The sequence below is a fragment of the Acromyrmex echinatior genome, chromosome 11 (assembly GCF_024713525.1).
Source record: "Acromyrmex echinatior isolate Ae372 chromosome 11, ASM2471352v2, whole genome shotgun sequence".
Classification (NCBI taxonomy): domain Eukaryota; kingdom Metazoa; phylum Arthropoda; class Insecta; order Hymenoptera; family Formicidae; genus Acromyrmex; species Acromyrmex echinatior.
Window position 1 is genome coordinate 12,516,314 of NC_141862.1, and position 25,304 is coordinate 12,541,617.

Below are 25,304 nucleotides of genomic sequence, written 5' to 3' on the forward strand. Positions count from 1 at the left end.
CGGCCGTTCCCTTGTACATTGTACACCAATTTCTTTATCCCCCTCATCTGCGCGTATACACACTTATACACACGAATACATCCGCCTTCTCCCAAGTCACCCTCGTTACTTTCTTTGTTTTCTTCCGCTGTCGAATGTCGCGATCGTAAAATCGATACCCACGGCTGTACCTACGGCTGAATCCAAAGGGAATTCGTGCACAGATTCGTGAAAATTCGAAAATTTCAACCTCTTATTTTGTCAGATATAAATAACTTAACCAGGAAAAAATGTATGTCAAAAGGTTCTCAAGAAAAAGTAGATACTATTCAACGGATATAATTATATTTGATTACGCTAAAAATTAAAAACCTACTTTAACTCATAACTGAACATACATGATGGGTCTTGCGAACCGATATTCGATTCTTATATTTAAAATCTTAAATGCAGTCTTAAAGTGTCATAAACCAATCGCAGACTCGAAATAGTCTTAAAATAAAAACTCAATACTGGTTTTGATAATCCTAGGACGTTTTCCTAATTGTTAAATGGTATAACGATTTAGAATAATTTTGTTTGACAATTTTATTTTTCACAGTTTTGTTCCATTTGTATAGGTTAATTATCGTATTTTATATGTTTATGCCAAGTTGAAATATGATTTTTTATGTAATTAAAAATTTTAAAACTTTTTTTTTTTATAAAACTGATGAATTCCAAGGATCTATATATTCCTTTGGTGTTATAAGAAATACGTGTTCTTGTTACAGACTAAAGATGTGTAGATTCTCAAATATTTGTTTAATTATGTTAATTATATTAACAGTTTGGAGAAATATGACGTTTATGTTAGCGGATTTAAAAAAATATAACTGCGAACTTGTTTCGGGAGAAAACACCAACTCATTAAGTGTATTGCTACAAGAGGAACTATTTCGAAGATGACGGGAACCATTAGTGAGTAACTAATTGAGGGGTTCCGAAGTAAAACCCAGTAAACTCGAGTAACAGACATTTATGCAAATGTCAGTTGCCTGATTTTACGTCCGAACCCCTTAATTAAACACAGTTGTCAGGTGGACATTCCAAGAACTTAGAAGTCAGAGTTAAAGAAAATCGCATGTAAGTGTGCGGAACATTTATGGCGTTTTTAAATAGCCGAGTTGAAAGTTTCCGTAATGAACGGTAGCATGATACCGCGTGTTATATTTATTTGTAGATAGACTGAAAGTTTTACGCGTTTATATAAATAAAAAAAAACAGAATAAAACAATAAAGAGAAAAATAAATAAACTTCAATAAAAGAAAAAAAAAACAATGCTTTTGGCATCAATTCGCTAGGGAATTAAAATAAAATATTTTTTATCGTAGGATATGGGAAATAATCATCTGTCGAATAATTCCTTTGCTTCTCGCTTTGCGTGTATACACAATTATCCTTTCAAAATCCGTAAAAGCATTCTATTCTTATACGCCTGTATTATATCCACCTATCTCTTTCTTTCCCTGCCTTTCTCTCTCTCTCTCTCTCTCTCTCTCTCTCTCTCTCTCTCTCTCTCTATTCTCTCTCGTTTCCATTTTAAAATTGTTCATTTAAAAGCTTACCTCAAACCCCATTCAGAGCCACACGTGTAGCTGGATGCGGTCAAGCGCCGTTTCGTTATATTTTCTCAGGATACTCTCTCCGTCTCGCACCGCGATGCGTCGCGATGCGTCGCGATGCGTCGCGATGCGTCGCGTCACCCAACGCGTTGTCGACCGGATCTCGCGCGTCGGCCACGTGACGTGGCACGTATACGCGGCGAGCGTCGGCAGGCGTCGAGACGCCGCCGGAAAAGGGGCGTCCGCGGCTTTATGTTCCCGTTGGGAATTCCGTTCTCATGCCTCACGGCGTTTCGTTTCACGTCGACGTCCCGACGCTGCACGTGAAACTACCGTGCCGGTACATGCATACGCACACATACACACATACGTACATACATATACGCGTGGAACGTGGGCTCATGTTCAAAGCCGGTACTGTCAGGCCGGACACGAAACTTTGCCGGATCGCCTGCCGTGATCCGCGAGTCACGAGACGCGATACGCGTGTCAGGATCGCCTCCGCGAGACGATCGCGTGCGCAGATGTATTAGCAGATTGTTGTTGCAATTTAGCGTTATGTGATTAGCGTGGCGCACGGCGTGTGTGAGCACTTAGTAAATTGGCTCAAATCAAATAGGAACGATATTTCTAATTGGAGGTATCTTAGTTTTAAAATATTTGCAAGTGTTTTTGCACGTGCATAGTTTTTTCATTTACGTAAACTCATATCTGAATAGTCTAAGTTTAGCCCAATAATGGTAATGCCTAAAATAATTTGAATTTCAGGACTTCTTATAGTTTAGAACTCACATATGGAAATATCAGCTTATATAAAATCTATCTTCGTATTTTAAGGATATTAATCTTATCTTTAATTTACATACGCTTGATATTTTCGTATACATTGAATCAAATCTGTGTCTTCATGTAATAATATTTTTATACTGAAAACATGTACATACGTAATAATAGTAGATAATAATAGCTTTATCGAAGTATGGAGAAAAGAAAATATACAGATTAGCATATCCGGAAAGATTTATCCGGATAAAAGTACAATTAGATGATCAGATGGTCTCCCAAAAAGATGAGGCATCAGCACAACACTGTTGTGTATGAGTTCAAACCTTAATAAAATGCAGTTTGTATAATAATTTAATACATATGTATGAGAGACGTATACAATAGATGTATGGAGAGTCGCGAGGATGGAAATTAAGCGATGAATTGAATAAATATATTTATAGAACAATTCGCATAGAAATTTGACAATAGAACGTATAAGAAGATAAAGAAAAAAGAAAGCGCTGCTATATATATCATACTTAGAAATGATGTATCATACTTAGAAATAAAAAGCAATATAGAGAGATTACGATCGTTCCAAAAGAAGAGAGAAATGAAGACGAGCGGATGTCACTTGGTAATAAGTTAAAATATTTAACTCCAGCATAAAAGATTTATATTTGGATGTGCGGTGGAGAAGACAAGATAATGATGATTGAGAGCGAATGATCGACAATGCAGGAGTATATGAAGTTCATGGTTATAATTGAAGCAATCTCATATAAGGTGGACTTTCAGAACGCAAGGCATTAAACATGAAATAGCAAGATGAATCGCTGCTGTATATTCAGCCTGAGATCTGAAACAGTGGGATTAGATGATCAAATTTTTTAGCACCATTTGACAAATTAAGGCACATGGAAAGAACGATTTTGAAGTATTTAAAAATTTAGCTAAGTACAAATAATTTTATTGGTGCATTAAAATAATTATGTAAAAAACTTGAGCGATGCTAAAAAGTTTTGATATTCCAGTGACCAGCTTGAGCGTAATTATTTTGACAGAGCAATGAAATTATATATGTTCGGATTTGTATCTAGGTAAATTTTATACTTCTGCAAAACTGTTCTTTCCGGGCACGAGTTTTCAATGCGATGAATCCGATTTCGCACTTGGCTATTCAGATTTGGTGTGTAAACGATGTCAGCGTAATCAAACAGCGAAAGGACGAGCATTTGGGAAACGAGGAGCTTTTGTGGAAGGAAGAGAATATAGTCGAGAGGGTATAATGGTATAACATACGCGAGACGTGTATAAGCAGCTTTACATTTGATGGTTACATGATGGTCGAGAGATCGTACGGAGTCGAAGTGTACACCGAATATCTTCAATTGGCGAGAATACAATAGGAATAGAATTTAAGGAAATTAAATGGTGGAGATGAGACGGCATGTATATCGATTACCAATCACACGCTAAAACGATCATTTAACCAATAAGTTTGATTGAAAACTATAATAACATTAACGTTTATTATCTTCTACAATACAGATCATTTACTTAATCTTATTTTCATTGTTTATCACTTTAAAGGCGAAGTTTCTATTTCGATGGAAAGAAATAAAAATATTTGCAATTTGTTACCTTAATTTCGACGAAATTTTAAAGTCAATTTTTCTTCAACAAAACTATTGCAATCTATTGTTTTCAAGTCCTAACTAATTAAAGAAGTATTTATTCGAACTGAAGAGTTCGAAACTATAGATATTTCAATAAATATATAAATCTTTTAGAAAATATCGACTTCGAAGCACGTCAAAATGGAGATAGCCAAATATTTAGCGAATATTTTTATCTGCGCCTAAGTATTTAATAAATATTGTCAATTTCATTAAGCTCTTTCGGAGTCTCCATGAAATCAAATCGAAAGAATGTTTTTAAAATTACAAGATATATAGAAGTGATTTTGATCGTGTTACGCTTTATATAACTTTACGTTTTACGTTTTAGCGTCAGATATATTTTTTATGTGACAGGCATAAAAAAAAATCCCTCGACTGTGGTTCAAGCGGGTACGCCAGACGTAACGTGCGAGAGAATCGCTTGGGCGACGAGGAATTTAAAGTTTGTTCGTGAAATTCGAGCATCTTCGCGCCGGAGTATGCGTCAGATACGAGCACTCTCGAATTTAAGGATGCTCGAACAACTGTTGCGTGCATCCTTCGCAGCTTCTTCCGCGTCGTCTCGTCTTCCGCACGACTGCTCGCGCAGCATGCGTCGCGTCGCTCCGCTCCGCTCCGCTCCACTCTGCCCCGCTCCGGAATATGCGCGGCGGGTTCGCGCGTGCGAGAGGTCGCCGCGGGCGGACGGGACGGCCGACATCGCGACGTACGGCGTCGCGGCAACGGGTGCCGAGCGCCGCGCCGTCAGTTTGCGTCTGCCTAGGGTCGCGACGTCCTCGCTTCCACGTAGCACTGGAGATCGCGCCATTCCGTTTCGTGTACGCGATCGAACACTGGACGGCCGACGACGTCACCGTCGACGACGTCCCGACGAGGGACGCCAACAATCGTAACGTTCCGATCGCGATCGATCGAGCGATAGATCAGAGCCACGTGACTGATCGCCAAACATCTTTTCCGCTTTCCGCGACGATCGGTTGGTCCGGGGGAAGTTTGAAGGAATCCTCGGGTGTTCCGGGGTGATCTGAGAATTCTTAGAATTCTCCTAGGATCCTTGAGAGTCCTTGGAGAAGTTTGCGAGATAAGTCGGGACTTTGCTAACACTCCGAAAGCAACTCGAAGCGTCTGAGATATCTCGCGAAAGTTTAAGGAGACATAAGAAAGCTTGCAGATTTTTGGATAAGTTTACGAGATGGCGAATTAGTTTGTAAAAAGCTTGAAAGTCGCAAGTTTTTAAGGAAGTAGAGCTCGAAATTTTGAGACGTGTGGAGCAGTTAGAAAGTGTTCGAGATATTATCGAGAGTCACTGAAAACTCTGACAAGTTTGCAAGAATCTCCGGACATCTCCCACCGAGGAACAGAAATTCTTTAGCGATCTACGAAAATTTTTATAAAAGATCTAACACGATTTCAGTTTCAGCTTTTGAGACTCGTGTTCCAAGGTTACCGAATAACTTTTTCCGTCGCGTAGATTTTTGGTCACGTGGCCGCAGAGTTGCAAAACTTACGAGATTCTATCCTGAAAGTGTACATTGCGTTTTATAATCAAGGAAGGACTTTCTCGATTCATCGCTATTTTATAAGATTTCAAGGAAGACAGTCCAATCAAAATAAAATTGATGAAAAATGAAATTAATAAAGAATTAATCCATCTGGCAAAATCTTGTCACATTATACGATTTATCAATCTATTATTGAAGACTTTCTATGAGATATTCATCGTAAATTCTCAGTTCACGAGTGTTTCTCTAGGACTCTAAATCTTTACCGGAGGATATTTTCACTCTGCGGTTCGAGGACCTTAAAGTGAAAAGGCTTGACGTTTAAAAGGCTTCCGGTTATATCCTGCCCCGTCATAATTTCGAAGAGTTCTGTTTGAACAGTCCTGAATACAGTAAGAACGACATAAGTGGAATTATCGAAGACCAATAAGGTCTTGAAATTGATCGATCTGCGACCGATATTTTTGAAGAATCGGTGAATTCAATTCAGCGACTCGTGGAGACAGAAGGTAGATGGATCTATTTTGATATCTGACAGAGAACTGTTCTCTCCACTACAGAAATTTCGGTGAGTAATGATAATCTTTAATTGGATTTGCGTTTTGGACACATTGAACAATTTTGTCTTAAATTTAACACATTTCGTGTGTCCTAAATGTGATTCACTCGATTTTTTATGTTAATTTAATAAAAGATAAATATGTAGAAAATAACATAAACATTATTATGAAAAAATTATAAAAAATATAACACTGATATAATTTGTAAGCAAACTGTAGAAATATATTTTTCAGCAAAATTAACATTTATGATATGTTAAATTACATTTTATTCATTTATTTTATTGTTAAAATTTATTTTTTAAAGTACAGTGTTATTTGTTAATTTACACATAAATTGTGTTACTTTGACAAAAATGTGGAATACCAATTTAATACAATATATGTTCAAATAATATAATTACATTATGTTAATTGAATACTCGGATATGTTAACAGTTCCATACACAATTTTAATAAGGCTTGAATGGATTGTTTCTAGTGTAAATATAAAATATTTTTACTATGTGAAAGCGTATATACTTACAGAAATACAAATTTTTATATAATAATAAAAACATTATTATTAATATATTGATATATTATAAATGTATAAATTATGCATTTTTAAGAGAAAAAGATTATATCTAGAAAAAACTAGAAGTCTAATTCACGTACGAGTAAAAAATAATTATTTTACACAATTCTTATATACAGATATGTGTTGCAACTTTATAAAAAATCTTAATAATCTTCGTATCTAACTCTTGTTCTAAAATTTAAGCACTCAAAGTGTAAAAAAATGCTGAAAAATATTTTTGTTAATCCAAGAGCAATTTAAATTTAAACGCATAAAATTCAAACGCATTTACGGATTCATAGAATTTTTATCGTGTAATTTATTACACACCCCATACTGCAGCCTCGAATATATACCGCCTGGTATTGTCACTTGTTTCGAGCGACGTAGTTTTACATAGTAATAACATAAATATTCAAATATCCACAAATATAAATATTCCAAACACCGGACTAATAAAATAAATATTCGAGTAAAATACAAAAAGAATCCTCAGAAATGTTCGTAGATATTTAGATTTTCATTCTACAAATTACGATTATATATGTAAAGCTATCCAAACGAGACATGGATATCAAAAGCGAAAGAGAAGTTAGACATTTCGCATTTCGCATACCTGTTCGTCTATTTACAAATTCCAAATGTTCAAAATTTGAACGCATTTACGGATTAGCGAGCTTTAATCGTGCCATTTATTACCACGTGCCACGTTATATCCTCGAATGTACACCCCGCCGTATTGTCGTTTGTTCCAAGCAACGAGTTAGATTACTGTTGGGTGAACTTCACAACTTAATTCTCTTTCGCGTCGCAGCAGCTGCGAATATCAGTCTGCGCGATTGCTCGCGCGAGCTTACGCGTCTCACTCGCAAAATCTCCGGCTCAGATGAGCTCCGGCGCGGTGCGACTCGCAAAACTTGGCACTAAACTCCCGCATTACCCTTGTCGTTCGCTCTCGCAGACTGGATGACGGGCGGTACTCGCTGCACTAAAACTCGCTGCCGGAAAATTCGTTATCAATTTCTGCTTATCGGGACGTGCCGTCGCTACCTTGAATAAGGACTCGTTCATCCGCTCGGACGAACAACCCCCGAGAGCGGGGATTAACTTGAAATCAGCGTCGCGGCGTGTACTGATTAACAATCGTAATTAAATTCTTTCCACGCTAATGACTGCTGGCACTTGAGCTCCGTGCAAATGATATTTAAATTAGCACCGCGTCCTGTATACTAATCAAAGCCGAATCTCTCTTCACGCCACGGACGTGCTCCCTTTCGTCCGAATTATTAATTAATATCGCATTACGATCGCATCAACTTTCCGTGATTTATCTGGGAAAAATTGGATACTCGGGAAAATCATTTAAATAATAATCTCGATAACCTTGTTTTCACAGAAAATTATTATTGCTGTTACGTTCGTAATAATTTCTTATCGATTCCGTCAATTTTATCAAAGATACAAATACATTCTTTATAGTAACGAATTGAAGAAATCTAAAGTTAGAAATCAGTTTCACGTTTTCGTCAAAACGTAAAATGTTAATATAAAATTCATTTGAATTCAGATTCATTTATTTTTTATTAATAAATTAAAACGATAAAACCTTTTTAAATCTTTTAGTTCTACCTTTTAAAAATGTTTCGTATAACAAATGCCTCAAAATATCTCATTCAAATAATCGTTCCAAAATAACACGATTCTAGGAATGTATTATTCAAAGTCGCGCGAATATTTTGGTCCATAACGGACTATTTTGGACTCTCATCTTATATGAAGGTGGAGGCAATGTTTTACACGATTTATTAGAAGTATGTTTACGAAACGAGGATAAGTGGTTTTTTCGGTAAACAATCATGATTGTTTACACAAGGTCTTGCGGAGCACTGCGGTTCTTTCGTTAAAACAACCGCTTGTCAATATCTACATGCAAAAATTTTTTAGGGGTCAAAAAAAACAATCAATCGCGAAATCGATGTTAACCAAAAGCTAATTTTGTTTACAAGAATATTTATATACAAGAATAAATTTTCGAAAGGAATCAATAAAATTATTTTGTTATTACAAGTGAAAAATAATGTTTAATTAAATTCTATTTATAAGATTTTGATTCTTTCTTCCTTTTCTTTCTTTTTCTAAAAATATTAAAATATGGATAAAAATATATGATAAATATAAATCTATTATATTAGGCGTTGGAATTAATTCGTAGCGTTTTTTAATGAAAGAATGTTATTTATTTCACATGAGCATTAAAAAATACATTAATGAAAGTACTTCCCATCACTTGTAAAACGCTACGAATTAATTCCAACACCTAATAAATGAAAAATTTTTTAATAAATATAAGTGCAAATAAGACCAAAATGCTGATACGATGATAAATTAATTCTTTCTTCAAATAATTGAGTTTTTTCAATCACTAATTTTATCAGCCGTACAGTTAAATTACTATTTAATATTAATTATTGATAATTCACGAGTATAAAACTAGCCTTATCTATGCTCAGTGATTTTGTATCAAGTTGTAAATTTTATGATGTAATTAATACGATCCTTTTTACGTCAATATAAGCTCAGTATTCAAAACTGGCTAACAAAGTTCCACAGGTATGTCTGTCGAATATTAATAGATGGTTTCAAAGCACATTCCAATGGGATTGGTTAATCACGCGTAAAGAATTTTATCAAAACGTTGTGAATACAGAAATCATGAATTTTCAATTTCGATATATAATGGATTTCTACATTTTATACAACTTTTATAGAATTACTTGATAAATTTGAATATAAAATATTGGTCCAATTTATTTTGAAAAGTAACAAATAAATTAAAAATGTAATACTTTTTGGAAAAATCAAAAGAGAGAATAATCAAGAATATTATTATGTATGAAAGTGTAATAAAGATTATTTTTACTTCTTAAAATGGGAAATTATATACAATATTATGTATGAATATATTCTGATTATGCGCACTAATTACGCGATTTTTACTCGTTTTACGTAATGTAGAACACGAACGACTTTAGAGCAGTAAAATTATATTAATAAAACGATGATACAGTCAAGATGTAGCTCGCAAAATGTAAATAATTCGAAGGAGCATAGCGTGTTTTCGTGAAGTACTTCAGTTCTGTATATGCGGTGTATAACATTCGCGTGCAATATTAAATATAAACTGAAACAACACATTTCTGCAGGCTGGATAAAATGCAACAACATAGTCCGAATGGCGGCAAAAGCAGCTGCATTCCAGCTGCGCAGAAGTGCATCCAAAATGCAGCTGGTCGGCTGCGCAACATTCCGCAATAGCTGCGGTCATTTTGAACACGTTGGGTTAGCCAAGGAATGTTAATAGAAAATACTCGGTGTCTCCAGACTTTAATTATGAGGCGCGAATGGTGATCGCGAGGGAGTTGGGATAAAGGGGTGAGATGGTGTAAACGTGGGTTGGCGCAAGAAGGGGGGGGGGGAGGATAAGAGCCTCCCTTCTCGCGAAGTCTCGAATTACACCGAGGATGAAAATCGTGCCGCTTGTTTGACGGAAGCGTTGCATTTACAACAAAGAAAGTATATCGAGAATTGGCGAGATTTTGGAGCAAAACAGCAAACTTGAAAGAATTCTGAGCGTCTTAAAGAAAATAAGCGAGAGGATGTGGAGTATAAGAAAAACGCAGAGATCCAAATGGAAGAGAGAGATGCAAAAAATCGAAATGAATCGTGGGAAAGATCACAAGAAACTAGATGAGAACGGAAGAAAGAACAGGAAGATAAGGCTATAGCGAGCAGGACGAATGTCATTGTGGAGTCTATCTCTTCCCTTCGCCCGACTTCGCGTTGAGTCGATTTTCAAGGTTGATCTTCGAAACGAGTTGCCAGTGCCGCAACGTTAAATCCGCGATTAAAATGCATTGCGTAAAATCAGAAGGGCGAGCCTGCGCCCCGTTTCGTTTCTGCATGCCGAGTAAATTACGTAGCGCCGTCAATCCGGCTCGGATTTCTCCAAAGCCCTGGGTTCACGGAAGACGGAGCAAAGCGGAATAAGGGGAAGTAGAATGGGCGTGCGAGGCTCAACGAAGCAAGTTGAATAAGGAATAGAAGGACGCGCGACGTCCTAAGAAGAGATGAGGTTAAAACCAGAGCTGAAACTGGACCAAGAAAAATAAGGAAAGCAAAGTGCGCGATAATACGAAATGAAGTAAACCGAAGCGGGGTAGGTAATGTAAAGAAACGAAGCAATGCAAAGTAAACGGGAATATAGTGGGGTGAAAAATAGAGCAGAGTAAGATAAAATACAGCGTATAGAGAGCGAAGAGTGAGATTTAGAACGTGAACAAAGTAAACTAGACAGCCGAAGAAGCGGAATGAGAAAGGTAAAGCATAAAGCGAAGTAAAGCGCAGTGAAATAATACCAAGGGAAAAAAATAATAAAATAACGCAAAAATAAAACTAGAGTAGATTAAAATGGAGCAAAAGTAAATTGTATAATACATCGAAAGATCGAAGCTGATAAAACAAACTATAGAAACTGGTACAAAAAATGAGGAGTGAATTGAAAGTACTACGATATAGTATAATGCAAAACGAGGATGACATTATTACATTATTATTTTATTAATTATCAGTGCTTCTACATATCGCAGTAGAAATATTTGGTTGGAAATTTTAATATTGGATTAAATATCGAATACGGAATTTTGAAAAAGAATAAGCCCTAGTTTCGATATCGATTATTTATAAATCATATAATCTAAATAGTATTATAAAAATTTATAACAGTAATGTATTGAAACAACGAGGTGCAGATTAAAAGCGCGCGCGTTATCTGTTGCGATACATTTATACGTTAGTGATTGTTTAACGCAGTTTTTGGATGTAATCGAAGCGATTTATATTATTTAGACGAACATAAAGGCGCCGTTTCCGGAGTTTCGATAATATACGCATCTGGCGAGGAAAGGGGTGGGAAGCGAAATGGCGACAATGAAAATTCGTTATCCGTTGTAAAATGAAATTTACGCGCCGGGCGCGATACAATGGATCATCTCGATCCAAACGTATCGCTTTTTGCAGTCGCGAGCCGAGGGTTCGGCTATTCCGCTCACAAGCTGCGTGTGAAAGATGTGCCGCGCGGATTTATCCGCGAGCGAGTCGCCACAAAAGCGGTCCCTTTTCGCCGCTCTCTCGCGTTTACGTGCCAAAATGCGTCACGAAACTACACTCGCGCAGCTGCCAGCCTGTTCGATTGAGTTCAAAAGGATCCAAAGATTTAACGGTTTTGCGATCCTGGACCAGGGTAAACGACGGTCCGAGTTTGTAAAGACGCGGCGCGGCGGATCCAAAGCTTCGGGTATTTAAGTATCTAAAGCGATGTAACACACAAAGATATTCCGGAGTAGAATCACTGCAAGGAGCACTCTTTTATTCATTTCGCTTTGACGCACACACACATATATATATATATATATCGCAAGTTTGATACGCTTGTAACTGTAAATATCGAAGCGAATCTAAAGATTTCAAGATCTAAGTGCGGAGACATCGATGAAGTGTAGATATTGCCTTTAAGAATCTACAAGATTTCAATATTTATTGATTTAAAATTTTCAGACTTTGAAAATTTAAACTAGGAGAGATATTCTTAATTCCACAGTTCGCGACAGACCTGGTAAATATTTAAGGATTAAGTAAAGTAAGCTTTGAGATCTAAAGTGTCAGATTTACGGGCGCAGTGACGCAAGTCTTTAAATGCTTCTGCTAAAAATATAGGGCGTTAAGAATCTTCAAACTTTGTATTAATAAGCATCTTCAAATATTAACACTTTTCATGTGCCGTTTTTCCAAATATTTTATCTACGGTATTGATCTACTGACATTTTGTACGATAAATATACAGTATATATGTTGTGAAAAAAATCACAACTTAATTGTTTTGATTTCAATTATCGATTACAGAAATATTATAATCTAGATTTATCATCCTAATTATCATTGAATTAAAAGTGGATATGGATTTAATTTATTTTTCTGAAAGAAATTAAAAAATGGGACTTTTAAAAAGATTATGTTTCTCAGATTCACGTAAATCGTTTCAGACATTCTATACATTTTCCGTATTATTTTAAATTCCGATTATTAAGTCTATATATCTTCAAGCACCTGGAGTTTCATAAATCTTAACTTCGTTGTATCGAATACACAATAGAATATTTTAAATAAAATATTAATGAAAAAAAGAATTCGTACGAACTAGAATGCAAGTACAGTGAGGTCTGGACGTAAGGACAAGAGTCTCTATTGTTTGCATTTCCACGTATGTACGGCTCCTTGGAAAACCGAGTCCATAATTTTAACGTTTTTTTCAAGCCTTCGTATCTTCTTCTTCTCTCTCTCTCTCTCTCTCTCTCTCTTTTCCCTCCCTTACTCCCACTCTTCGTTCTCTCTTTCTATTCCTTTATCATCCGAGAACGGGATGAAAGCTCCGACCGCATGAAAGCGCACCTTTTTGCCCCGGGAAATAAAAATTACCATGTCAGACATAAACCGCTCCGTCTCTCGCTTTTTTCCCACCACCCCTTGCGGACTTTCTTCCACCTTTACGAACCTCCGCCGTCTCATCACACCCCACCTACTAGTTCGCGCCACTTCGTGAAAGAACAAAGCCGCGATGCATAGAACTGATACACTTTATTAACGTACCTGATCTTTACTCACAGACAGAAAGATAATATTCCTATTAAAGATTCGTTCAAAATTCATAAGTTTTTTCAAAATTTTCAGAAGCTTCCAAATTTTCTTACGTATAAAATATAAATCTCTAAAAAAATGTAATTTTGATGTGGACTTTCAAAATTAAAAATAACAATAGGAACCAAACGGCGAGAGTACAACGCGATTAGTAATACACAAATAATAATATAAAAGTTTTTACTGATTTATTGTACACTAAGAAAAAAATTTATTGAATTTTAATAAATATTTCTTTAAATAGTCCCCTAGCGAAATATTGGGTCATCTAAAAAGAGTCTCTAGAGAGAGAAAAAGGTCTAGATGTGTTGATGATCAACACATCTAGTGACAAAAAACCGCGGATACTTTTTAGACGACCCAATATTTACTTACGATAAATATTTAGATAACTGAAAAAAATAATAGTTAAATCAAACTAATGATTCTTGTATTTAATAAATGTGTTAACATTTAGTAAATATTATATATAGTATACATGTGTTAACATTTAGTAAATATTATATATAGTATACATATTTTTAATATTTAATTATTAAAAATTTCATTTTAATTATTAAAAATATAAAAATTATAAGAAAAATGTCGAACTTTTTTTATGAAAAAAGTTTTACGATTTCTACCGAGTAATGTTAAAATTACCGTACAGTGTATGTATAACGCATATATAAATGTCTTTACAATATTTACTAATTATTGTATTATATTATTTCATTTATATTTCTATACTCATGAAATTTGCAAAATAAACAACGATTATCTTCAAGTAAATTCGCAAATAGTTGTAATTTCTAACCAAATGTAAATATCTTATCTAAGTACTTTTGCAAGATTAATCAGTCTTCTCTTTTTTTCTATCTTTAATTTATCTTGTTATCATTTAATTTTTTTTTTCGTTTAAAGGTATCGATTACATGAAATTAGCGGTTTTTTTTATCATTTTTCTTATCAGAAAAGGAACCGTCTGCATTCTCTCTTCACTGGCTTTTATCTTTTTAATGAAGAGCTACGTCGACTTCGGACTCGTTCAAGAAGGAATCGAATTCCGACGACAGGCGGAGAAATCGGCGGAAGCTTAAAAGCTGTCATTCGTCGGTGCGGTTGCAACGGAGTGCAAGAAGTGCAACGTCGGCTGCATCTCGTCTCGCATTTACACCGGCAAGGAGGATATTCTCTCTCGGTTCGCTAGCAATCGAGTATTCCAAGGAGTTAAATAATTGCTAACTCCCGTGGAAACTTTCCTACAGGTAGATCGGGCATGTGAAAGATCGCGGATCAATGACATGGAAAATGGAGAAGATCAAAAGAATTTCGAAAAGACACAGGAGATAAAGAAAATTGAAAATACTGTAAACATAAAGATCTTTCAGGAACTTTAAAACTTAAAGGACGTGGAAAATTTCACTTTGGAAAATTGACTAATCTAAAAAGTAGCTAAAAATAAAGAAAAAAACATGCAAGCGTGAAACTTCTAGGGAAAAGAAGACACGAAGACTCAAGTTTCGAGGTAGAAAGATATTAATAAAATTAAAATGTTACGAAGTAATATATGAAACATATGTAGAAGGAGAGAGATAAGGAAAAAATATAGAAAGTATACAGGATTTTGAAGAGTAGAGAAACAGAAATAGATATGAAAGTTTCAATTATAGAACTAACGGTAGAGAGAGAGAGAGAGTCAAAAAGTAAAAATAAAATGTAAAAAATAAAAAAAATGGAAAAACGAGAATATTCAGAGATCACAGAGAGCAAACGAATAACGTCGATATATTGATTATATGTCATGTGCGTAGTGTCGATATAGTTCTACAGGTGCACATGTGCACGCACACATGTATACACAAAACGCATTTCGATGCCTCAGACGGTTGGACAGTTATTGGTACTTAGAAGAAGAGCATCGGAGAACCATAAACTTGGGTGATCGGAAGTTACAGGGGCGGTTTAGTGGGCTGCATGGGGGTTGGGGAGGTTGGGAAGGAACGTCCCCGATCCGCGTGCAGGATGCATCTGCATTTAAAGTGGTTGCGCTTGCCAGATACTCCGCTGCGAAATCACGTGATGCGTGATTTCTATTGTTTCCTTCCTATCCCTTCTTTTATTTTCGGATCGACGGCGTTCCGATATCACGCCAGGCAACATCAGATTCTTGGCTTTCATTGGGATCCAGGATTTCTTCCCGACTCTACGGATCGCGGATTTAGACTTCTATCCGTCGCGAATATCCTGTGATGCAAATTTATGAGGTTTCTCAAGGTCCAGGCTTTAAGATTCAGGATTTCCAGAATTTTGGAACAATCTAGGGCAATCTTATACATGGATCTAGTGGAATATAGCGCTATACGTATTAAGATTCGGAATCTCATTCAGTTTCGGAGATATTTTCAATCCAAATTTTTAAAAGGATTGTCTAATTCTTTTACTACGAATATATATTTTCAACTAGTAAGGACAAAGATATGTCGTCAGCAATAAAATTATAAGTGAATAAAATTATAAGTGAATAGTCAAAGAGTTTCCTCGTTTCAATTTTCTTATTTTATGCCATTGAATTATTTTTATACCAATTTAATTCTACCAACAGCATTTAACATTTTTAGAAGATATTTTGCAAAAACATGTGAATATGCATTAAAAATTATCGGAATGCATTTTTATTTAAAGATGTGCTATATAATAATGCGCAATGCATTTTATTTGTTTTTAGTACAGTTTAATATTTAAAAGTCGATATAAAAGCAATTCCGGTTTGTATTAAAATCTGATTCAGTTCGATTTGTTTTTTTGACTGTGTACGCAGCCTTTTAACTCCGAATAATATGTCTGCGAGCTATGGACATATCGGATGCGGAAATCGCGTAAGAGATCGCTCTCTTGCGAGCGGGGAAAAAGACGGCCGGCGGCGATTAAGCTCGAACGCGTAGCTCTCGAAAACCGGGTACGAAATGAGATCGGGACGTATCGATGCCCTAAAGTACATCGTGGAATACGCGCGTACACACGTGTGTGAACAGAAGAGCGCAAGGGGAAAAATTATCATCATCCTGTGAAAACAGAGCACGCTCATTCGCTCGTTCGCTCGCTCGCAGATTCTGTGCGCTCGAGATAACTATGCAAATACGCTTCCTCGCTGGCTCGTACTGAGGGCTGACAACGACAAAACCCAAATTCTGACTCCGGCGGTGCTAAAGAGAGAGAATAAAGGTAATTCGGAGACCAAGGCTTCGGGGACAAGAGCGGAGAATATTGAAAAAAAGACCGTCTCTATCGTGTGATATTATACGGAAAATCCGTGAGGGAGAAACGTTGAACAAACGGTAATGCTTCGATAAAATTTGACAGTTAAAAATTGAATAGTTCATTATTAATTATTAATTACTGCTGTTTTTTCTGATTTTCAGATTTAAAATAATAAAAAAACTCCGATTCTCTCATACACAGGATTAAAAAGATATTTATTTATTTTTTCAGATTTAACTCTTCATGTAAAAAAAATATATATTAGGTGTTGGAATTAATTCGTAGCGTTTTACAAGTGATGGGAAGTACTTTCATTAATGTATTTTTTAATGCTCATGTGAAATAAATAACATTCTTTCATTAAAAACGCTACGAATTAATTCCAACACCTAATATATATATATATATATATATATAATATAATAATAATAATAAATTTATAAAACTGAATTGGAATGAATAAATTAAGCACAAAAATAATTAAAAATCGTCCTCGACTATTTTTGAAATTTTAGAAATTTTGGAACAGATCAGTTCGATAAGAATCTATTTTCGTCCATTTATAACTTCAAAGATTTTAATCGAAAAAATTGCCTAAAGATGACCGAAAAATTCATTGATAGAGAAATAGTCAGTAGATTATTGGATTTTCCTGTTTATTTCTATCTCGTCTTCGAAAGAATAGAATTTTTCATACGTATCTTGAAATATTCCCATCCGAGTTAAAGATCGCTCACGTCTCGAATGAAGTTCGATACCTTCAGGCGACTCTACTGTTGATTCTTGACGTTACCAGATCGGATTTTGAATCTTTGTCGCGGTCAAAAGACAAGGGGTGAGAAGTGAATTCCATGTCTCGCGGAATCGCAGGGGCGAATTCTGTACGTGCGGAATATGATAAATCGCGCTATAAAGCATATCCCGGGGGAGGGAAGTGGTACACCCGCGCGCACCTTGTTGCTCAGCCGATGACGCATGGCGTCGCGACACCATCGCGTTTCCAGATTCGCGCATCATTTGTCAGCGACCGAGCGACACAAAAAATTCAAAGTCCATTCTTTCTTACGTTCCCACTATCTGCTCGCGATCGTCGATCATTCGCCAACAATGTCGCTGACCGACGCGTGCCGGAAGTCTCCGATCTGAGTCCCTTCCCTCTCTTCCTTTTTTTCTTTGCTTTTTTTTTTATCATCGCAACCAGAGTAACATTTTTCATACGGTGATCGAACACAGAGAGGATTTATACCGCGAATTGAAAGGCTGCTGGTTTGTTCTTACAATTTGCTTCGATATTCCAAGCTTTTTACGATTTTGATTTGCGTGCTTAGGAATTTGAAGATAAACGCCTGAAATTACATATACCTTGCTAGTCGTTGAAATTATTAGATTAGAAATTCTCAGAATTTACAGATCTGAATGATATAACACTTCGTCTCTAGAATCGTTGAATAAGGAGTGAGCGTAATACTCGCCTGTAATTTCTACGATCTAAAGTTGACTTAGGCGAGAGAGAGAGAGGGGGGGGGGGAGAGAGAGAGAGAGAGAGAGAGAGAGAGAGAGAGAGAGAGAGAGAGAGAGAGAGAGAGTGTTTCTATATGATAATATCAATCATATAGTATAAAAAAAAATGATATTAATATGAACACAAATGTTCAATTTTAAATTGAATCACAGAGATAAATCTGTGTGCTCAATTTTACAAACAATTTTTTAAATGAAACATTTTGATACACTAACTCGGATGCATAGGAATAACAAATATGTTACAATAAAAATTTCAGTTTCATGTGAAGCTTTACAGAGCAAAGCTTCTCCGATAAAATCGAATACGTCACTTTGAAGTGACAATTTATAAATTTCCATGTCATAGGACATTCGCAGAAAATTAGAAAATCTGTATATGTAATGTTGGTTTATAATTTTAAAGTCAGGATACGATTTACAGGAATTCGTAAAATAAATTCCGTACTTAGGAAGAATCAGATTAACATACGGAAAACGGATGTCAGTTTAAAACGGAATATACGAATTATATGAAACTAGGAATGTTTTGGATCTCTTTAAATCTTTCCGCTTTCCTTTAAATTTCTTACATTCGTTCGAAATTAAATTATGAAAACAATGTAAAAATAATGTGAAAATTATAACCTTTTGTAATTACGTATACATTATTTCTCAAAAATTATCTAAGACCGCGATTTAATCTACTAAGGAGGAAAATTCGACGAATCGGACGTTTTAAAAGATTACAAAAATAAACTTTTCGCTGTCGTTATTATCACTGACGAAGAGTTATTTAATTTTTCCCCACTACATTGTAGTTAAGGGTCGCGCAGGAATTTTCATTACAGCGTACAATGGTAATTGGCGCTTTTCGCGATTTACATGGAGAAGGATGAGAATCGTGACGCTCGACGTATCGCGCGCGCGGAGAATTTCGCCGGTGCGTATTTCGGCGCCTAACTTTTTATACGGCGTTCTCGCGACGAAATGACGTAGTAAATCCTCGTTTCGCGAATTTAGTTCCGAGAGCGCGAATAATAAAGCGCGGACGTATCTTCGCTCAGCGTTTTACCGTCGCCGGCGAGTACGAATGTATTTCGAAAAACTGCTTACGCGCCTCACCGTTCTCCGTGAGTTCGTACGCGCCATACCACCGTTTCGCGCCGACGACGTCGACGTCGCGACGCAGAAAATAATATTTTAGCACGGTAGCAAAAGCGAAATTATCACCCATTTACCTTCTCGTTACAGAAGTACGAAAATTATCATCAAGAGCTTGCAAAATTCGCATTTTTTTCTGTACTTCACTTTTGTGCACGTAAAATGCATTGAATGAATGTTATTTTTAACATCTATAAACACGTATGGTACGTATTAAACGGATTTTGTATATTTTGTTTGATGCAGCGAGAAAAATCAATTCTATTATTAATTTTATGTACACTGTACCTATTTTATTGAAAGTAATCGAGCAATATCGAATCAGATTTTGAAAATTTCCAGCAATCAAAGTATTATCTAAATGTATGATATTTAATATTGTACAATTTATGTACATTCCCTTAATTTGTTACAAATATAATGTTTAATATATGATGTGTATTTCTAGTAAATGTAACAAAATATAATTTGTAAAGCTAAAACATTTGATTCGACCATGAGAGATTAATGTGTAAGAACAATATAAGTTTTTAAATTATAAGAGCGACAAAAAAGCTTTCTACTAATTAAACTTCTAAAAATGCAAATAATGTAACAAAATCCTTCTCTTCCTTGGTTTTAATATTAAATAGACTTCATTTTAATTCTCTCTCGATGCAATTCGTCGAGAATGAGAGGCATCACGAATATCTGTAAGTTTTTATCCCCAAAACAAAATGTGGATGTATGTTTTCTGTGGAAATAATACGTTCATATTTTACGTACTGCACAAAGAATGTCTAAAATGTCAGGTATCGTTTATAAAGCTCCATATATTCTCTCGTTTTATTGTCTGCAGGCAACACGATGCAATAGATAGATTAGTAGAATTCTATTTTAAAATTTAATTATAAAAATTCTCAATATCCAATATTAAAAAGTTGTGGGAAAAGTCTGCCCCGATCAAAAAAGTAATCAAGAAAAATTTGATTTCAAACTGATAAAAGAATTCATAGATGATAGTAAAAGATTAAAAAAGATTTTAAACAAGACTGAAATTCATCAAGATCTCTTTTTTTCAATCGTTTTAATTTTAATTCTAAATAATCCTTTCGTAAATCTGTAAAAAAAAAATTATTAAAAGCATCGTTATAGAGATGAGAAAATATTCGCGATCAACATAGAATACTTTATATCTAACTGACTACGGTCCCACTTTAATTAGCTTTTATAGGCCGCAAGCTCACTGAGATTGAAGTGTCTAACACTTCAATGCTTAATAGACACCTAAGCTTGAAGTGGCGGTCGGTGTGAAGAGGCCCTTAGAGTTCCTTTAGATCTTTATAGGTTATTAGATTTTCGGAGTTCATTATATCTGTAGAGAGAAAGAAGAAAGAAAGTCAGATTCTTGGAGTTTTTACGTCTTTGGAGTTCTTTATATTTCAACAATTTCCAAGATCTTCTCAGATCTCCCAGATCTCTTTTGATCCGTATAGTATCTCGGAGTCTTTTAAAACACAATCGCAACAATAACGGGAAATAACGTTTTCGCGCAATTGTGCCTTTTTATTATTTTATTAAAAAGAATACGTTTAATTTTTAAATAATTTTTAACTGCACAATCGCATTTTTTAAGTCAATATTATTGAACTCTTATAAAAAGAAATCAAAAATCCGTAAGAGAAAACCAGTTCAATCAAGATTAAACGTAACAAACGCTTTAATGAAGCAACGGAAAACAATTTCTTCATACATTCTCTCTTCCATTTCCTCTTAATTTAACAATAACGAGACGTATAATCCAACAATATCGGAACAACAAGCTTGTTTACGTATTGTAATCATTTTTTCCTCTGTGTATTTTGCGTCAGTCGGCATACTTCCGTAGCCGTCCGCTGAACCCCACTCGCTATCCCTTGCCATGTTCCGTGCTTTAAACAGAGGTGAGTTAAATTGAAGGGTACCTTGGCGAAACAGCGCTAATACCGCATTCCACCCTCGAAAAAGAAGCACTCAAACCGTACCAGCTCGTGCCACCTTTCACCCCTTTCGCCCCCTTCCCCATCCCTTTCGTTAACCCCTTCTCTAATATGCAGTAAAGAGACTCACGTTCAAACTTTGGGCAGTAATTAATCCTGGAAATTACTCATTTTCGGTGTTGCGCGGGGCGAGGTTTTTCCAGCTACTGAGGAATATCGCCAACCAGGACTCCGCCGTCTTCACCACCCGACAAATTACTGAATACCTCGTTAGTTAAATATTTGGATATTTATTCAGTTAGATATTGTATCGGTAATATATTTACTAACCAATTATTATATTGGTTGATAATTGAATTATTACAGTACGTTTAATTTATAAATAAACACGCGTGGTAAATCAAAACAAATTGGCCACGGCAAATTGTCAGTTTTATTGCAATTCACTTATGAATAACGTCTGCATAACAAGAGGACATTTATTAGATAATTCCTTGTAAATATCAAAATACAAACGTGATACATTTTCCATTTTATAATGTGTTTTATGTTCGTATAATTATTATGATATTTAAATATTACGATACCATCTATAACACTATCATATTGTATCCAAAACGCAATCACAGTATGATCAAAACGCAATCATAATATAATTACAAAATCGTAATTACTAGTGGGATCAATTTATGTCATTCATTCTAATGCGATTCGATTGTTAAATTCCGTCGCATTCAGTGAAATCGAGTACGTAGTATATTGAAATATACGTTGCTTGTACCACAATTTAATATTGATGCATGCCCTAATGATAAGCATATGATAGCAATGCCGTGGAATTAGAATACTTATCGATATCGTTGATATTATCAAATGTTTCCACAATAAATAACTAAGTATTAAATGAAGAATCATATAAACATATACTACATCGATTAAATTTGCAATTTAATGACGTATAATAATGGAATTATAATAATGGAATTATTGCCAAAATGTTCAAAAATCATTCTGAATTTAATGAATAAAGAAGCTGTCGTGTAATATTTATGTCTTCAAAACCGTTTAAAATATTCAATGAGATTTCAGATTACCGAAATATATAATCGGTGAATTAATTACCGATAAATAGTATTGATATTATAAATAGAATTTACGGGTTATAATATATATTTGGCATTAACAATTAAAAACTTTTATTAACAAATAAAAACTTTTAAAAATATTACGGCACGAGAGATATCGCACTATTCTCGATCCAAAACAAAGTGTTGTAAAATTCTATTTTTACGCTACTATCGGATTTTGTGTATTGCTTCGACCATGAAATTGGCGTCCACGCTGACAGGAAGTGCAACAACGGCGAGGAAGAAACGCGTACAGGACGAGATTAATAGCCGCGCGGCACGTTAGCATCGCATCGGGATAATTAACATACCGTATTTACATAGACATTAGACAAACAGTTGATTAGAAAGATATAGGCGGGCGGGCGGGCGCCGTTGGCGTGCCGTTGTAAATACAGCTGGTATTCCAGCAGATAGCCACAGTGATTCATGGAGGACAGCCGCCACGCGGCGGATCTATAGATCCACCCTCCGATACCGAGACGTCCCACCCATCGCAACCCGGACAACTTCAACCCTCCACCCTTCCAGGCGCTGCCGCACGCGAACAGTCCATACGTTTCACCTGGATAAGGCGCGTCCGTAATCTATGGATTACCCCGAAGAAGTTAATGAAGGCACCCCCTATGGGAGCGAAGGGCTGAGTTTGTTACTGGAGGAAGTCGTAATTTTGTCGGAAATTTGGAGGAATTATCGGTCAGGATTATGAGCTGAGCGATAAATCGAGAGGCGGGGAGTATTCTTGTATTATACCGGGGTAGATTTCAGCAGATTTAAATGTCGCGAATCACGACAGAAATATTTCAACGTTTTTTTTTTAATTTATAGGTATGATATGTATATCTGTGATAGCCACCACACATCCTTGCCATCTGTATTGTCTTCGAAGAACGAATTCTAGAATAAATTAAATATATCTCAAAGTTCAAAGATACTCTCTTCTTCTTTAACTATAATATCGAGTTTTATTCTTTCGCTTATTTTATCTGTTTTCAACGCGAGAAGATCATCAGATAATAATCTAATAATCAAGTAGATCGGAAATCTTGCGAGAAATGAAATCTTCAATGAGATATAAAAAGAATTTAAATTTTGTGATTTAAAGTACGCTTCAAGTTCAACTTATCAGAATTTTTTCATTCTTTGAATTCTCACAACTAAAAAAATCATTGATTCCTTAATACTTGGATAAATATCATCAGTTTGACCTTCAGTTTTGAAAGTTTATCACAACAATATAAAGACAAAGGATTATAAATAATTTACGACTATTAGCAATTAAAAGGCAATAAAAATTATGCCTATTAAATTTAATCTTTAACTTTATTCTTAATTTAATTTGTTATATTTCGAAAATGTTAAGTGCTTGAAGAAACAAGTGGTCGTTACAGCGAAAAAGATATTACTTTCCGATAAGCCTCAATAAGTGGACTTAGAGGCGGAACGACAGCTGAAATATTTATGTCGCAAAACACGCGCGTCGATACGATACGAAATGCGGCATCGTAGCTAGCGCATTACGCGGTTATATACGCGCGGCGATTACTCGACGTAAGATACAAATCCGATACTCCATCATAGCGCGGCGCGCGCTTGTTCATGGAGCCATAAAGGAACGTCGTGATAACGTAAATGATGAAAACCGAGAAGTACGTGCCGTCCGCGACGAGCGGTGGTTTTACAACTATCCACCGATATATATATTTCTGCATTTTACCACTCGAGCTTTATTTAATTGCCATACCTGCAAAGAGAAGAAATTCCGCAAAATTATCTATTTCGCCTATGCGTCGCTATTGTATGTTAAACCAAATGTAATTTCTAATTAATCACACTTACTCGAGGAAGCATTAATTTGACGTATCCCGTGCAAGATTTTTCAGGATAAATAGATCATACTTTACACTGTTGCGCTGAAAGAATATTTTATAATTACAATAATTACATTGTGCGACAAAATTTGATTTTTCTACGAATATTATTTTCGTACTTATGTACTTTTTGTTCACTAAACACGAATCCATGATTCCAATTTGACTATCAAAACAGCATTTTGAGGAAAATGGTGTAAAAGATGTAAAAAATGACAATGCATTTTCATGATACGCAGCAAATTTTTTTAAAATTTCGTTTGTACCACGCGAAAGTAATATCAACTTTTAGCTTTAAAATGTATTGTATTTCGTTTTAATATGATTCTTCGTTTTCGAAATATAGCAATTTGAAAATAGCCGTATTTCATATCGCTCGTATATATTTCGTCAATTTCATATCATTTTTTTATTTAGTATGATTCGGTTATATTATATATATATATATATATACGTACCAACTTATTTTTCCCGTAATAATTCAAATAGACCAAAATGCCTTTTTTATATATTACATGGGAAAAAAGCTCTTTTCAATTGCTAATTAAGCTTTCGAAAGACCATACTGAAAAAAAACGCAATTTAAAGTTAAAAGTTTACACTTTTACGTGGCACTAACAAAATTTAGAAAAAAATTTACTGCTGATATTGTAACATCAATAAAATAAAAAAAAAATCATTGTTTTCTCATCTGTTTAATTTGATCTATCGTTTTTCTCGAGTAAATTCCTGACTTTAAATAACGGATTTATATTCAGCAGGTAAAAATACGACAATGACTTTGTACACGAAAAACAAAAATGTGTTGAACAGTGTTATTTACTATCAACATGTTACCAAAATCGTTATTTTTTTTTTCTTTTATTTTTATACTGTGCAATAAAAAGATTTTCAATAAAAGCACAAGTCTGAATTTTATATCTTTTTTTCTAAAATCTATACAGTGTGTACATTCAGATAATAATTGTTTTAAGTTTCGTTTAAAAAATAAATGTAATAAATGTGTCATGCTTTGTAAAGTTTCTTTATCGCGGATTCT

The 25,304-nt window shown here is 35.1% G+C and overlaps 1 long non-coding RNA gene across 1 annotated transcript in view; it reads left to right on the forward strand.

Annotated features, from left to right (window-relative positions):
* The first annotated feature begins 4,707 nt into the window (after positions 1-4,707).
* Positions 4,708-25,304, forward strand: part of LOC147908166 (uncharacterized) — a 66,980-nt gene continuing 46,383 nt past the window's right edge. The window contains exon 1 of the long non-coding RNA XR_015546816.1: positions 4,708-6,104. This is a non-coding gene — a long non-coding RNA (uncharacterized LOC147908166). The remainder of the gene's footprint in view (positions 6,105-25,304) is intronic.